This window comes from Apium graveolens, chromosome 2 (genome assembly GCF_009905375.1).
Source record: "Apium graveolens cultivar Ventura chromosome 2, ASM990537v1, whole genome shotgun sequence".
Lineage (NCBI taxonomy): Eukaryota > Viridiplantae > Streptophyta > Magnoliopsida > Apiales > Apiaceae > Apium > Apium graveolens.
The window spans coordinates 33,962,317-33,980,873 of record NC_133648.1 but is presented as its reverse complement, the minus strand read 5'-3'; the positions used below and the strand labels follow the sequence as shown (position 1 = coordinate 33,980,873).

General features: G+C 39.3%; 1 non-coding gene across 1 annotated transcript; it reads left to right on the top strand.

Moving 5' to 3' along the window:
* The first annotated feature begins 3,478 nt into the window (after positions 1-3,478).
* On the top strand, positions 3,479-3,583 carry LOC141709237 (small nucleolar RNA R71). Its single transcript, XR_012569825.1, has one exon. It is a non-coding gene; the product is annotated as a small nucleolar RNA R71 (small nucleolar RNA).
* Positions 3,584-18,557: the final 14,974 nt, after the last annotated feature.

Genomic DNA, 18,557 nt, shown 5'->3' with positions numbered 1-18,557 from the left:
TCACAATATCTGCGAACTATGGTTCTTCGTCTTGCACCCCAAATAACTGCTCGTCGGGAAAAGACTCATTTATCAACGTCTTGTCATGTGAAGCTGTATTTGGATCTTCTAACCGAGAGAGATGACCATCAACTTGTTTCAGTACCTATCTATCTTTTATCTCCAACTCAAACTCTTGTAGTAAAAGAACCCATCGAATCAATCTAGGTTTCGAGTCCTTTTTCGAGACGAGATAGCGAATCGTAGCGTGATCAGTGAAAACTGTCACCTTCGTCCCAAGCAAACAAGATCGAAACTTCTCAAAACCGTAGACAATGGCTAAGAGTTCCATCTCAGTAGTAGTATAGTTCATTTGAGCACCATTGAGGGTCTTACTAACATAGTAGACCACATGAAATACATTGTTCTTCCTTTGCCCAAGAACCGCTCCAACTGCATAGTCACTAGCATCACACATCATTTCAAAAAGCTCATTCCAATCAGGTGCAGTTATGACAGGTGTCGTGATCAAGCTCTTCTTTAAGCTCTCAAAAGCAGCTCGACACTCATCATCAAACTTGAAAGGGGCATATTTCTCTAATAGATTGCACAATGGTTTAGAGATTTTAGAGAAATCCTTGATGAACCGCCGATAAAAACCCGCATGACCAAGAAAACCGCGGATTCCCTGAACAGAAATTGGTGGAGGAAGGTTTTCAATGACCCCCACCTTGGCTTTGTCCACCCCAAGACCTTTACTAGAGATCTTGTGCCCAAGGATGATGCCCTTTTGCACCATAAATTGACATTTCTCCCAGTTGAGAACCAGATTGGTCTCAACACACCTTTTAAGAACTGCGCCAAGATTTTGCAAGCACTCATTGAAAGAATCCCCGAACACAGAAAAATCTTCCATGAACACCTCCACATTTTGACCAATCATGTCAGAGAATATGGCCATCATGCATCTCTGAAATATAGCAGGTGCACCACATAGCCCAAAAGAAACTCTTCTGAAGGCAAGAGTACCAAACGGAAAAGTGAAGGTAGTCTTTTCCTGATCTTCTGGAGCGATGCAAATCTGATTATAGCCCGAATAGCTATCCAGAAGACAATAGTATTCATACCCAGCCAACCTGTAAAGCATCTGATCAATAAAAGGAAGAGGGAAGTGATCTTTCCTTGCGGCCTTGTTCAACTTCCAGTAATTCATGCAAACTCTCCACCCCATGACTGTTTGAGTAGGAATGAGCTCATTCTTTTCATTAACAACCACAGTGATGCCTCATTTATTTGGCATACACTGAACTGGGCTCACCCAAAAACTGTCAGAAATATGATAGATGATCTATTCATCTAGCCACTTAAGAATTTCCTTCTTCACAACCTCCCTCATAATAGGATTTAGCCTTCTCTGTTGCTCAACAGTCAGCTTGCTTCCTTCCTATAGCAGAATTTTATGCATGCAATAATAAGGGCTGATTCCCTTAATATATGCTATAGTCCATCCAATTGCCGACTTGAACTCTCTCAGAATTCTTAAAAGTTTTTCCTCATCACTACCTGAAAGGTCAGATGCAATAATAACAGGCAAAGTAGATGCATCACCTAAAAATGCATACCTCAAGTGTTCAGGCAAAGGTTTAAGCTCGAGTGTAGGAGCTTCCCCAATAGATGGCTTGAGACGCCCCTCAGCATTTTTGAGTTCTGACACACCAAGAGATTCAAAAGGTATATCCAACCTTCGCTTCCAAGAAGAAGGATTCAAATACTGCAACTGCTCATCACCTTCATCATCTTCACTATCTGAATTCTCCATCAAGGCTTTCTCTAAGGCATCAGACCTTAGCATTTGATCAAGCTCTGAAGTAACCACAGAATCGACCAATTCCACATTTAAGCACTCTTCTTTATTAGTAGGGAATTTCATGGCATTGAAAACATTAAAGGTTACATCCTGATCCAGTACGCGCATAGTGAGCTCACCCTTCTACACATCAATCAAGGTTCAGCTAGTAGCCAAGAATGATCTTCGCAAGATTATGGGAATCTTTTAATCCTCCTCGAAATCAAGAATTACAAAGTCAACAGGAAAGAAGAGTTTTTCCACCTTGACCAAAATATCCTCCACAATGCTTCATGGATAAGTAATAGAACGATCGGCCAACTGCAAGGACATATACGTAGACTTTGGATAAGGTAAACCCAACTTATTAAAGATAGACAAAGGCATCAGATTGATGCTAGCTCCCAAATCACATAAACACTTATTGAATGACAAGTTTCCGATGGTGCAAGGAATAGTGAAGCTTCCAAGTTCTTTAAGTTTCGGAAGCAACTTTTGTTGTAGCACAGCACTACATTCCTCCGTAAGAGAAACGGTCTCTAAGTCATCTAGATTCACTTTTTGAGAGAGAATACCTTTCATAAACTTCGCATAGCTAGGCATCTGTTCAAGCGCTTCATCGAAAGGTATGTTGATATGAAGTTTCTTGAACACCTCTAGAAACTTAGCAAATTTCTTATCCAACTTTTGCTTCTGCAGCCTCTTAGGAAAATGAGGTGGATGATAGACCTGTTTCTCCCCTGTATTACCCTCAGGAGGAGTGTGTTCCACAGTTTTCTTCCTTGATTCCACTTTTGCTTCCTTCTGCACATCTTCTTCAGCCACAACTTCAGATTCTGGAACTTGAGATTTTTCGGGGTTTGCAACCTTCCCAGACCTCAATATAATTTCCTTGACCTGCTCCTTAGCTTCCCTCTTGCCTGGTACTTTTGTGTCACTAGGGAGTGTACCAGGTTGTCAATTCAGTAAGGCATTGGCAATCTGCCCAATTTGATTCTCCAAGATCTTAATAGAAACCTCTTGGCTCTTGCACATGAGCCACAACTCCTCCAATTCAGATTTTAATTAGATTGATTTGTACTTCCATGCGGTAGTTATTGAAGTTGGAGTTGTTGTCTTGGTACATATTGCGGTTATTGAAAATCAGGAGGGTTGAATTACTTTGCTACATACTGCTGATAAAGTTGTTGCACCGCATTCTGATTGTTGCTCCAGCTGAAGTTAGGATAATTGCGGTTGTTGGGATGATAAGTGGCTGGAACTGGTTGCTGCGACCTCTGAAAGTTGCTTACAAACTAAGATGATTCCCTAGATATAGCACACTGCTCCGTCTCATGCGCACCAGCACAAAGCTCACAAACACTTGTGATCTGATTAACTCCATAATTAGCCAAAAAATCCACCTTCATCGTTAAGGCCTTAAGCTGAGCAGCTATAGCAGTAGCTACATCCACCTCAAGAATTCATGCTACCTTACCTTGAGGTAGTCTCTGAGTTAGGTTCTGGTATTCATTAGCAGCCATCAGTTCAATCAAATCATAAGCTTCATCGTAGCTTTTAGCCCATAAGGATCCACCTGATGCTGCATCGAGCATGGGTCTAGACTGTGCTCCTAAACCATTATAAAAGCAGTTGATAATCATCCAGTCAGGCATCCCATGATGAGGACACTTCCTAAGGATCTCCTTATAGCGTTCCCAAGCTTCGCACAAAGACTCTCCTGATTGCCGCACAAATTGAGTAAGAGCGTTCCTGGTTGCAGCTGTCTTTGCCATATGGAAGAATTTAGTAAGAAACTTCTGAGCAAGATCTTCCCAAATAGTATAGAGCCTGGTAGTAGAGAATGCAACCAACACTTATCCTTATCCCTCAGAGAGAATGGGAAAAGCCTCAGCTTTATAGCATCTTCGGAAACATTGTTGAACTTGAAAGTGTCGCAGATCTCGATAATATCTCTAATGTGCATGTTGGGATCTTCCATTGGAGAACCCCCAAATAGGACTAAGTTCTGCACCATCTAAATCATGCTAGATTTAATTTCAAAAGTATTAGCCACGATGGCTGGTCTGATTATGCTAGACTGAATATCATTGATCTTCGGTTGAGAATAATCCATCAAAGCTTTAGAATTCGCTATTGGTTCTCCCATTGCAATAATAGCTTCTTCTTTAACTTTCTCAACTTCTTCAACTGCTTCAACTTCTTTTTCCGCTTTATCCAGTGTTCTCTTGCTAGATCGAGAGCGCGTTAGCATAAACGCTCTCTAGAGTACCTGAAACACCAACAAAGTAAACAAGTAAGTAAAATATCCGAGTCAGTGAACTTTAACGACCACTGATGTCAAGCATATAAACTAAAAATTAACACCAAGTCCCCGACAGCGGCGCCAAAACCTTGTTAGGGTGAAAACACGCGCTAAATTACACGAAAGTATACGCATTCGCAAATAGTATAAGATATAAATCAGATTCGTACCCACATAGACTCTTTTTAGTTAACTTAAGATTATGCACTTATGCAACAATGGTATGGCTATCGGTCAATGCTAAGACAATAATACATTGAGATGTTTATGACTAAGATTAAACTAACATGCAATTAACTAAGAATAAAAGTGATTGAATTAACTATATGAGACAAACATAAGATCCTAACTTCATTAAATACTTCATTTAAAGTCATTATTCTTAACCTTAACATGCAATGATTATGACAACTAATCAGATAACACGAAACTAGTAAACGCCAACTTTCGTTGTAAGAATACCCTACTACCAGACATCCAAAAAAAAGATAGAAGCTGAATAGACACCAATTATGTTGAGACCCTATATGTCTATAAAATTTGACAACATAAAGGTTTAATGAACAAGTTATCTATCGTGATTACATAGGGCATGTAAGATGGTTAAAATTACCTACAAATCATGCATAATAAATACATGAACCTATGCTAGCATGGAAAGTTCTAAATCTCTATATTCAATGTCGCTTCAATAGAGATCAATACGCTATCTTATATTTTCACGACGCATATAAGACGGATAAGCACAACCAATACTAGGATATCATACAATCACCACACACTAAGGTATCAAAACAATTAACTATAGAAATCAATAAGTAAATCCGTTAGAACCCCACGACAATGATTAGTTCATAACCGAACTCATCATTACCATGGGTTCCAATGAAAGCATGGCATATAAACTAAGATAAACTAAGTCTGAAATAACTGAATAAATATAAAAAAGTACGTTAACAAGAGTATTAAGTTCAAAAAACAAAGAAAACAAGCTTCCAAGATTATAACTTAAGCAAAGAATCACAAGTAAAAATAAGATCTTCTTCTCCTTCATTGTATTGTGCTATAAGGTCTTCTTGATGCTCTCTCCTTGCTCTCGTATATCAAAAATGTCTTTTAAGAGTCTTTAAATACCATCCCAATTAGAGCAGAAGTCCATAAAATCAGTCTTCTATTAGAATCAGGATTCTAAAAAATCGACCTAGCGCGGCCGCCCTGAAGTTCTGCCAAACCAGCGCGGGCGCTCCTAACTGTAGCACGGCCGCCCTGGCCTTCTAGAAAAACTGGAATTTTCTGCTTTTGTGATCTTCTCGTGCTGGTTTCTTGTGCTTAATCGACCGAGGCTCCATCCTTACACTCTTCTAGCATAGAAATAATATAATATCTATTCCTTCCTTCGAATATGCCCTGAAATGCAAAATATTACAAAAACACAAATAACTTGAGTACAAAACACCATTCGAGCCTTTACGACACGTTTTAAGTGGATATAAATGCCACTTATCAATACCTTGGACTTAGCTTACCCTTCTAGCCAAATCGCTGAATGCCTCTCTGAGGAGATACCTTAAGGAAAACCTTTTCTGTTACACCCCCAGATCCGGGCTCGGGGATCCGGGTCATCACGGTCTTTCTTTCCACAATATCACTTCACTTAATTAATAATAAATAATCTTATGCTGTGACCCCACACTAACACACACCACAACCCGTTATAGTCTCAGAGATGAAATTGAAATAAGTACAAGTCTTTGAATCCACAATTTAAAAGTTATTACAACCCAAAATGATTACTTGATAATTTACAGTTAATTGCCATTATCTGCCACAAGTTATAATTATACATAATTTGATTCTCAAAAGTAGAGTGCCCGGTCTACCAATAGATTTACCTCTGCAGCTATAGCAGCTACAACATTATCGGGAAGACGCGGGACGCTTCCCACGCGCTTGCGCTGGGTCTGCTGGAGTCTGGCCATCTTTCCTAACTGTTGTTGTGTGATGAAGAAATAAAGCAAGAGTGAGCCTTACAGCTCGCAAGATAATATATAGTGATAACAATAATATAAGTATCTAAATGGATACTTACTAGAATCTTTTATCATGTGTAAGATAATTACTTACTAGATATAAGTAAAAACAAGGGATGAAGTTACCAGATACTTCACTACACTTATATCATTTATAAAGATACTTGAACTACCACTGTTCAAAGTATAATGAGCTTTCAATAGTTCATCACATAGATGAGACTACAAGACAAGATTTGAATAGATTAAATCTTTGAAATATTATTAAAGGAAATGAAGTTATGGTATACTTCATTAAGTTCTGATATATATATATATATCCACATATACATCTTCTTTATACATTTCCTGAAAACCTCTGTCATGTAAAGTATGAACAGAGTTTGAAACATCCAATGAATTTTGGAAAGGAAAAGAATTTTGGCATAAACCAGGTATCTTGCTGATCAGGCAAAGATACCAATAAGTAACCTTTTCTACTAGTAGATGGACGAATTCCCCACTGGTCATCACCCTGGTCGCAATAGGACCTTATGCTGGACTGCCACTCAGCCACTTATGCATTTGATGGACTCCCACTGAGCCACTTACACTATCATGGACGCCCACTGAGCCCATGTTGCTTATGCTGACTCAATAGATGGACTTACTTCCCAAACGTTGGGTAAGTAATCAATTCATTTACCAAAACTGCAACCTTGTTGCGAATATAAAATACACCATAGAGCCGGATCCCTCAGGTTTTGAGCGAGTATTAAAATCCCCTTTTTAAAAGGAAGATCTTAAATATAAAAATGAGTTTTGGGATCCGCTCTAACTTTTAAAAATCATTTTGAAGACTCGAAAACACTTTAAAGAGTGTTTGGAGTAATGCTGATTTAATGAAGTAAATCAGTCCCAATATATTTAGAAAATGTCTGAATATTATTATTTAAATAATATTCTCATAAAGATAATCCTTATAAAAATAATCGAAGTAGAAGTATTAAAATTTATACTTGAAATGGATATTAAATAACCAAAGATATACTTATATAAAAGTACTATCTTTATTTGAATAATCAAAAATAAGTTTGATTATTGACACCTTATTCTTTAATAAAATAAAGAATATATTTCAGTAATAAGCGGAGTCATAATACCTCGAATGAATATTATAAATAATATTCATAAAATAAAGGAGTCATACATCCTCAAATGAATATCCAAGTAATATTCAATAATAATATAAAGGAGTCATAAGCCCTCGAATAATATTCGAAATAATATTCAATAAATAATATAAAGTTATCGAATAACCCTTATTCGATTAATAGTTTTGAAAAATATAACCATATATATATATCAATATATATATATACATATATACAAAATCTACTCGGGATCCTCGACTCCCGGTTTTAGAAAATGTTTTCACCTTTTGGGTCCCTATAATAAGGGTATATGCAAATTACCGCTATCCTCTAGCATAGGTATTATCAACTGAACCAATCAGATATATATGGCAAGAATACGAAACAGGCATGCATATGTACCATATAACATGCTACAATATATCGCAAGAATTTGCTATAACAAATATGCATTTAACGCAAGATCATGCATATACACAAATACATCACAACAACAGTTATAACGGGTAGAAAACTTGCCTGAGCGACTTGGGGTGATAAAAGGCTCGGTACGAGTCTGGTAACCTGTAAACAACAAGTAAGTTGGAATTAAATCAAAGTCACTTGTAAATCTATACTTTAACTAACTTAGACTCTAATGCTTGTTTTGCGCTTATTGATTCTCTTAAGTCACTCGGGTACCCTCGGCTCCACCATTTTTAATAAATTAACCTTTACGAGTTTTAAGGCGATTCCTTCGCGAGTGTCTTACCAACTTCCTAACACACTTACCATAAATGTTTCATACATTAATTAACCCTTTTTGGTCTTTAACCTATGTTTCAAAGTAAGGCGAGGGGGAAAAGTTTCGTTCGCGAAACGCCGTTACTTGAAACGGTCGTTTCTCCTAAACCGTGCATCGGAATCGATCGAACTACATATCAAAACGAAGCTCGTAACACGAGCTATTTAGACATGGCAATGGTCATAATCTAGCAGGGGGTTCTCGGGTCCTAATGTTATGCACAAAAACAGTCTAAAGAAAATCGGACGTTACGACGGCTATGTTTACGCGATTTCCCAATTTTAAACCATTCAAAAACCATCCCAATTCAACCTCAAATTAATCATACAACCAACATCCATCCTTATCACATCATAACAGCCCCAATCAATTCAATTTTTAACATTCATACTTATGCCTAAGCTTGAATTTAACTATACTACATTCTTTTAACCAAAACAACAAGATTTACCATTCCATTTCAATACCACTTCAACCCAAACTCTAAACCACAAACATTAAGCTACAATATCACCATAATAATCAAAATCATCTTATTAAACATAGGAATCTAGGTTTGGAGATGATATACCTTCCTTGAAGTGGTGGGAGTAGCTAGGAAGCCTTAAGAAGCTTTGAGAAGTCTTAGGGATGCTTGAATCTTAAAGGAAAACAAGAAAAATTTCAAGTTAAAAACTTAAAAACGCTATTCATTGTCTTCTTCATTGATTTAATGAAGAAGATTGAGAAAGAATTGATGGCTTAAACTCATGATATAGCCCTAACTATGCATAAGGATGATTAGGGAATTAACTCACCAATTTAGAAATCTTGGATCTTGAATTTTTGAAATTTCTTGCCTTTGGAATAGTAAAAAGCCTAGAGCAATTGAAGAATAATGCCTTGGTTTCTTTTTGTTTTGATGAAGAATGAATTATTTGGCTTGGTTGATTTGGTTTTGTTTTGTTTTTGGTTAATTACCAATTTAACCTTGATTTTGTGTAGTTAAAAATCCACCACATCTCCTTCCTTCCCATGTCATGCCTATGTCATGTTATGATGTCATCTTTCCCTCCTTGTCCTCTTCTCATTGGTTGGGTGACATCACTCTCTCTAATCCCTTTGCTTAACTTCCTAATTGTTTGCCTAATGACCGCTGATCTGTTATACGGTTCGCTTAACTTTCGTTTTCGTTTATCGTTTGAAGGATCATACCTGGGATCTTATTACTTAGGTTCCCATAACCTTTCTCAATACATTATATTCCTTTTTATGATCCTCTATTATAATCCTTTAATTTAAATCCTTTTTATCCTGTTACCTTATACTCAATTCTCTCTGTATCTAGTGTATTTCCGGGAAAAATCAAAGTGTTCGGAATTGGATTCTGACGATCTTTACATACACTCATATACCATATAGAGTACTAATAAAATCTCAGAATATCCATAATAGAACCCCTACATAGTGTGGCATGAAAAGTTTTCTCATTCAGCTAAAACACTATTCACAAGGGTTACAAAAAAAGTTGAAAATTTTGGGGGTTATTACAGTCTCCCCTCCTTAAAAGGATTCCGCCCCGGAATCAAACAGAAAACAAATGGGGGTACTTTTCTAGCATTGCGCTCTCTAGTTCCCAAGTCGATTCTTCTATATTATGATTCTGCCATAGTACTCTGACTAGCTTGATCACTTTGTTCCGAAGCACCTGCTCCTTCTTATCTATAATCCTTACTGGCTTCTCCAGGTAAGTTAGATCTGGCTGCATATCCACCTGCTCGTACTCCACTATGTGTCTGGCATCCCGATGATACTTCCTTAGCATTGACACATGGAACACATTATGAACTTGTTGCAAGTTAGGGGGTAAGGCTAGCTCGTAAGCTAACTTTCCAATCTGTCTTAATATCTCAAAAGGTCCAATGTATCTTGGGCTTAGTTTTCCTTTCCTTCCGAACCTCATTAATCCCTTCCAAGGGGATACCTTTAGCAGTACTAAGTCCCCTACTTCATATTCCTTGTCCTTTCGGGCTAGGTCTGCATATTTCTTCTGTCTGTCTTGGGCTGCTACAAGTCGCCCTCTGATAAGATCCACTATATCTTTGGTCCTTTGGACCACTTCGGGTCCGAGCATCTTCCGCTCCCCCACTTCATCCCAGTATAAGGGAGATCGACACCTTCTTCCGTACAGGGCCTCATAAGGCGGCATTCCGATGCTAGCATGAAAGCTATTGTTATAAGAAAACTCGATCAACGGCAAGTGATCATCCCAACTCCCTTTAAAGTCTATTGCACAGACTCTCAACATATCCTCTAGTGTCTGGATGGTCCTTTCACTCTGCCCATCCGTCTGGGGATGGTACGCGGTACTCATATTTAACTTGGTCCCCGCACATTCCTGAAAGCTCCTCCAAAATCTGGAGTTGAACCTGGGGTCTCGGTCTGAGATAATGGACGCTGGGACTCCATGTCGCGTCACTATTTCCTTAAGGTAAATGTCCACCAGTCTATCGACTGTGTATCTCTCATTGATAGGAATGAAATGAGCTGACTTTGTCAGTCGGTCTATAATTACCCAAATGGCGTCGTGATTGGCTTTCGTCCTTGGCAAGCCTACAACAAAATCCATCGCTATCTGTTCCCATTTCCATTCGGGGATCTCCAGGGGTCGTAAGAGTCCACTGGGTCTCTGGTGCTCTGCTTTTACCCTTTGGCAAGTCAAACATTTGTTTACCCATTCTGCTATGTCCCTCTTCATGTTGGGCCACCAGTAATACTCCTTCAAATCCCTATACATCTTGGTACTTCCCGGGTGAATGGAATACCTTGAACTATGGATTTCATCCAAAATCTCATCTTTAAGCTCTTGAACATTCGGAACCCAAATCCGGTAGGAGTACCTCATTATCCCTTTATCATCTTTCTCAGTATGGATCTCCTCTCCAGTCATTGACTCTCTGCCTTCATTCATTATTTTCTCTTGGCACAATCTGATCTTTTCCAATAACTCTGGCTGCATTGAGATCTCAAAAAGCTTTTCAGTTCCGGTTCCGGTTACCTTTACTTCTATTTCCATTCTCTCAAAATCCCTTATCAATTCTTCCGAAGTCGTTATCATTCTGAGTCTTTCCTTTCTACTAAGGGCATCAGCCACCACATTGGCTTTCCCTGGATGATAGAGAATCTCACAATCATAGTCCTTGATTAGTTCTAACCATCTCCTTTGGCGCATGTTGAGCTCTTTCTGCATAAATATGTACTTGAGGCTTTTATGGTCTGTGAAAATCTCGCACTTCTCTCCATACAAGTAGTGCCTCCAAATTTTTAAGGAAAATACTATTGCTGCGAGCTCAAGGTCATGAGTAGGATATCTAACCTCGTATTCTTTCAATTGTCTCGACGCATACGCAATCACTTTACCGTGCTGCATAAGCACACATCCTAATCCTTTGTGCGACGCGTCACTATATATCACAAAATCTCCTTTTTCGTCCGGCAATGCTAACACCGGAGCCGTTATCAACCTTTTCTTTAATTCCTGAAAACTGTTCTCGCATTTCTTCGTCCATTCAAACTTCTCTGTCTTACGAGTAAGTCGGGTCAAAGGGGCTGCGATCTTCGCAAAGTCCTGTACAAATCTACGATAGTAGCCGGCCAATCCTATGAAACTCCTTACCTCTGTGGGTGTTTTTGGCCTTTCCCAATTTGAGACCGCCTCTATCTTGGAGGGGTCGACCAATACTCCTTCTTTATTGATCACATGTCCTAAAAACTGTACTTTATTCCACCAGAACTCACACTTCGAGAATTTGGCATACAACTGCTCCTCTCTGAGTATTCCTAGAGCTATCCTCAAATGCTCTGCATGTTCTGTCTCAGTCCTTGAGTAGATCAAAATATCATCGATAAAAACTATCAGATATTTGTCCAAGTACTTCTTAAATACTCTATTCATTAAATCCATGAAAGCCGCTGGGGCGTTGGTTAATCCAAAGGACATTACCAAGAACTCATAATGCCCATATCTGGTACGGAACGCTTTCTTGGAAATATCTTCGGGTTTAATCTTTAGTTGGTGATATCCAGTTCTCAGGTCGATCTTGGAAAAATAAACAGCATCCTTTAGCTGGTCGAACAGATCGTCTATTCTAGGTAATGGGTACCTGTTCTTTATGGTTAGCTTGTTCAACTCTCGATAGTCGATGCACAACCTCATGCTCCCATCTTTCTTCTTAACAAATAAAACCGGTGCTCCCCATGGAGACACACTGGGTCTTATCATACCCTTATCCAAGAGTTCCTGCAATTGGATAGCTAATTCCTTCATTTCTAACGGGGCTAACCGGTAAGGTGCTTTTGAAACTGGCGCCGTCCCTGGGGCCAACTCAATAGCAAATTCAATCACTCTATCGGGTGGTAATCCCGAAAGGTCTTGTGGGAATACATCTTCAAATTCGTTGACTACTGGAATATCTTGTAAGTTGGGCACCTCCTTCTGCGTGTCCACCACATAGGCTAGGTAGGCCTCATTTCCTTTTCGTAGCATCCTTCTGGCCTGGGCCATAGTCAAAAAATTTTGCGTCTGCCTCTTTCCTCTAAATATAACTTCTTTCTTCCCTGGGATATTTAGCTTAACTTTCTTCCCTTTACAGTCTATCTGAGCATCATTGCTAGATAGCCAGTCCATTCCCAAAATTACATCAAACTCCCCTAATTTAAAAGGGATCAGATCAACACTAAAAGATTGCTCCCCTATGCCTATCTCACAGGCGGGGTGAATCTGGTTAACAGGATTAATTTCATGATTGGCTATTTCTACTTGTAAGGGTTCTATCAAGGGTTCAGCCTTAAGTCTTAACTTATGCGCAAGGTCCTTTGATATAAAAGATTTAGTTGCTCCCGAATCAAATAAAACATTTGCACTGACTGAATTTAGAGAAAGGGTACCTGCTATCACATCTGAATCTTTCATAGCATCCTGGACTATCATGTTGAAAGTCCTTGCAGTAGGTGGCTTATTAGAAGCAGCCCTGCTTGCTCCCGAAGCTGCTGGTTTATTCATTGGGCATTCCCTCTTCCAATGACCCGGGCGTCCACACTGATGACAAGTGGTGGTTGGAATGACGGCAGGGGTTGATGAAGGGCACTTAGTTGAATAGTGACCTTCCCGACCGCACTTAAAGCAGGTTACTGGCTTTCCTTTACACTCCCCAGCGTGATTCCTTCCACATATGTTACAGGCTGGCAATGGGGGTCGAGACTGGTTGGGATAGGACATTCTTGACTTCTGGCCGCCCTGGCTCACACTCACACTCATTGGCCGCTTAAACCCAGTGTTCCTTCCTGGTAGGGACACTGCTCCTCGATTAAATCTAGTTGGGAAGCTCCTTCCTACGGAACCTCCACCCATGCTCATACTTTTCCTCTTTATTCCTTTCTTCTCTCTTTCCTTCTGCATCTGTTCACTTCCGACTTCTACAATCGTTGCCTTTTGCACCAGAGTGGCATAGTCCGTAAGCTCAAGGATTGCCACCCTATTCTGAATCCACGGTTTCAGTCCCTGCTGAAACCTCCTAGCTTTTTTTTCCTCGGTGCTCACAAATTCTGGCACAAACCTTGATAACTCAGTAAATTTCGCTTCGTACTCTGCTACCGATAAATTATTCTGCTTTAGCTCCAAGAACTTGAGCTCCATCTGGTTTTCCATAAACCTCGGGAAATACTTTCCCAGAAACAACTGACTGAATCTCTCCCAGGTTATAATAGCATCTGTCTCCATGTTTTTCTTGGCCTCCCACCAGTAGTTAGCCTCTCCTTTCAGAAGGTAGGTAGCAAATACAGTCTTCTGCGCCTCATCGATACTCAGAATCTCAAAGGATTTCTCCATTTCCTTTAACCATGCCCTTGCCTCAATTAGGTCGGCTGATCCGTGGAACTCAGGGGGCTTAAGGGACTTAAAAGCCCTGAAAGAGTTTGCCACAGTATTGTTATTTCCTTGAGGGGGTGGGTTGGGTTGACGTTCCAAATTCTGCCTTAGGAGTTGCATGAACTGGCCCATGGGATCCATGCCTGGGTTTGGTACTGGTTGCTCAACCTCAGTTTCTCCTTCTTCAGCCTCTATCTCAAATCCCTCAACATCATATGTTTCCTCTTCCTCTTCATACAGGGAGTCATCCTGTTCCACATAATCCTCATCTTCCTCTTCACTGTGTTCCTGGTTCCTATCATCCTGGTTATGGCTTCCCTGGTCCTCAGATCCAGGGTTCGCCCTAGTTCCAATCTTTCTTGGCGGCATGATTCTGATAATAAAAAAAAATATTGGGAAATTCAACGTTAGGTCACAATCATATACAACATTGTGCCTTGCACAGCTTCATAATGGGGAGAACGTATATCGCAATTCTATTATTTTATGACAGTTCTAATACGAAGTGCAGTAATAATAATGATAAAAACAGTGACCTCGTCACTAAGGAACTGAACCGAAACGAAACAAATATATACATAATACGAGAAATACATAGTTTGATCTGGTCAAAAGTACAACAGTGCTATAGCCATCTGTCCCAAAAGTGATACACAAGAGTCTATCTGTCTAGTCAGAAAAATGGATGCTATATACAAGTTAACTATCCCGGAAAATTGGCTTTTACTAAGGCCTCGGCTAACTAGACAACTAGACTATTCCATCGTCAGTCCTGAATCATACACCGGAGCGGGTCAGCTCCCATACCCTTTCCATCGCACGACGGAAGATATAGTCGGCCTGCCGCCTGGAGATCCTACCATGCCTGTCCCCCTGGAGAGATCTGAGTCTCGCTTGGGACGTGAGCTCTATCCCCGTAAGCTCCCTCCTCAAGGATCGGGGTATAGAAGCCCTAGTCTCATAAGCTCGGGTACGCCTACCCGCCCTCTCCGCATCCAACTCCCTCCTGGCCTCATCCAGTCGGGCCTCGGCAACAGCCACTCGGGTCCTCAGAATATCCTGAACATATCCATGAGCTAACGAAGACTGCCTGTGGGCAGGGTCAAGAGGTGGTGAATCTGGAGCCGCTGAGGGTGCCTCCTCGGTCTGCCTAGGCTCGGAAGTATGGGTCTCTGAGCTGTCATCATAGAGAATCCAAGATAGTGGTGGAGGGGTAGGGGCTCTGACCACCGGAAGTGTGGGTAAAGGGGTACCAGCATACACTACCATAGGTCCAACATGCTCCTCAGCTACTGGGACCTCATCCGGGTCCTCCTCATCTGGAATAGCAATAATCTCTGTCTCTGACTCCTCTGAGGGGTCCTCCTCATCTGAAATAGCAATGACCTCCGTCTCTGACTCCTCTGAGGGGTCCTCCTCATCCTCCTCCATCTCAGGCTCCTCCTGATCCTCAACATCTAGCAGTGCCTCATCATGCTCACGCTCGAACATCTCAGGGTCCTCTATCTCAGGCGCCTACACATTAAACGAGCTAAGTTACTATCATGATACTTATAAGGGTTCCCGTAAGGGTTTTAACTGTCAGTGCTACTTTAAGTAGTCCGACCATGAACTTGGCAAGAGTTCTTATTATCTTTGTGAGTTTATTATTATATCATCGCATCATCTCTGAGGTTTATAACGCTTAGCTCTGATACCATTTCTGTAACACCCCCAGATCCGGGGTCGGGGATCCGGGTCGTCACGGTCTTTCTTTCCACAATATCAGTTCACTTAATTAATAATAAATAACCTTATGTTGTGACCCCACACTAACACACACCACAACCCGTTATAGTCTCAGAGATGAAATTGAAATAAGTACAAGTCTTTGAATCCACAATTTAAAAGTTATTACAACCCAAAATGATTACTTGATAATTTACAGTTAATTACAATTATCTGCCACAAGTTATAATTATACATAATTTGATTCTCAAAAGTAGAGTGCCTGGTCTACCAATAGATCTACCTCTGCAGCTATAGCAGCTACAACATCATCGGGAAGACGCGGGACGCTTCCCACGCGCTTGCGCTGGGTCTGCTAGAGTCTGGCCATCTTTCCTAACTGTTGTTGTGTGGTGAAGAAATAAAGCAAGAGTGAGCCTTACAGCTCGCAAGATAATATATAGTGATAACAATAATATAAGTATCTAAATGGATACTTACTAGAATCTTTTATCATGTGTAAGATAATTACTTACTAGATATAAGTAAAAACAAGGGATGAAGTTACCAGATACTTCACTACACTTATATCATTTATAAAGCTACTTGAACTACCACTGTTCAAAGTATAATGAGCTTTCAACAGTTCATCACATATATGAGACTACAAGACAAGATTTGAATAGATTAAATCTTTGAAATATTATTAAAGGAAATGAAGTTATAATATACTTCATTAAGTTCTGATATATATATATCCATATATACATCTTCTTTATACATTTCCTGAAAACCTCTGTCATGTAAAGTATGAACAGAGTTTGAAACATCTAATGAATTTTGGAAAGGAAAAGAATTTTGGCATAAACCAGGTATCTTGCTGATCAGGCAAAGATACCAATAAGTAACCTTTTCTACTAGTAGATGGACGAATTCCCCACTGGTTATCACCTTGGTCGCAATAGGACCTTATGCTGGACTGCCACTCAGCCACTTATACATTTGATGGACTCCCACTGAGCCACTTACACTATCATGGACGCCCACTGAGCCCATGTTGCTTATGCCGACTCAATAGATGGACTTACTTCCCAAACGTTGGGTAAGTAATCAATTCATTTACCAAAACTGCAACCTTGTTGCGAATATAAAATACACCATAGAGCCGGATCCCTCAGGTTTTGAGCGAGTATTTAAATCCCCTTTTTAAAAGAAAGATCTTAAATATAAAAATGAGTTTTGGGATCCGCTCTAACTTTTAAAAATCATTTTGAAGACTCGAAAACACTTTAAAGAGTGTTTGGAGTAATGCTGATTTAATGAAGTAAATCAGTCCCAATATATTTAGAAAATATCTGAATATTATTATTTAAATAATATTCTCATAAAGATAATCCTTATAAAAATAATCGAAGTAGAAGTATTAAAACTTATACTTGAAATGGATATTAAATAACCAAAGATATACTTATATAAAAGTACTATCTTTATTTGAATAATCGAAAATAAGTTTGATTATTGACACCTTATTCTTTAATAAAATAAAGAATATATTTCAGTAATAAGCGGAGTCATAATACCTCGAATAAATATTATATATAATATTCATAAAATAAAGGAGTCATACATCCTCAAATGAATATCCAAGTAATATTCAATAATAATATAAATGAGTCATAAGCCCTCGAATAATATTCGAAATAATATTCAATAAATAATATAAAGTTATCGAATAACCCTTATTCGATTAATAGTTTTGAAAACTATAACCATATATATATATCAATATATATATACATATATACAAAATCTACTCGGGATCCTCGACTCCCGGTTTTAGAAAATGTTTTCACCTTTTGGGTCCCTATAATAAGGGTATATGCAAATTACCGCTATCCTCTAGTATAGGTATTATCAATTGAACCAATCAGATATATATGGCAAGAATACGAAACAGGCATGCATATGTACCATATAACATGCTACAATATATCGCAAGAATTTGCTATAACAAATATGCATTTAACGCAAGATCATGCATATACACAAATACATCACAACAACAGTTATAACGGGTAGAAAACTTGCCTGAGCGACTTGGGGTGATAAAAGGCTCGGGACGAGTCTGGTAACCTATAAACAACAAGTAAGTTGGAATTAAACCAAAGTCACTTGTAAATCTATACTTTAACTAACTTAGACTCTAACGCTTGTTTTGCGCTTATTGATTCTCTTAAGTCACTCGGGTACCCTCGGCTCCACCATTTTTAATAAATTAACCTTTACGAGTTTTAAGGCGATTCCTTCGCTAGTGTCTTACCAACTGCCTAACACACTTACCATAAATGTTTCATACATTAATTAACCCTTTTTGGTCTTTAACCTATGTTTCAAAGTAAGGCGAGGGGGAAAAGTTTCGTTCGCGAAACGTCATTACTTGAAACGGTCGTTTCTCCTAAACCGTGCATCGGAATCGAACGAACTACATATCAAAACGAAGCTCGTAACACGAGCTATTTAGACATGGAAATGGTCATAATCTAGCAGGGGGTTCTCGGGTCCTAATGTCATGCACAAAAACAGTCTAAAGAAAATCGGACGTTACGACGGCTATGTTTACGCGATTTCCCAATTTTAAACCATTCAAAAACCATCCCAATTCAACCTCAAATCAATCATACAACCAACATCCATCCTTATCACATCATAACAGCCCCAATCAATTCAATTTTTAACATTCATACTGTTATTCCTAGTGGACTAACAATGAGATTTACAGAAGGGGGGTTGAATGTAAATCTCAAAACTTTTTCAAGTTTTGAGCAGTTTATGAAAGTTGTGTGTTCAAGAAGAACAAGTGTGTGAATT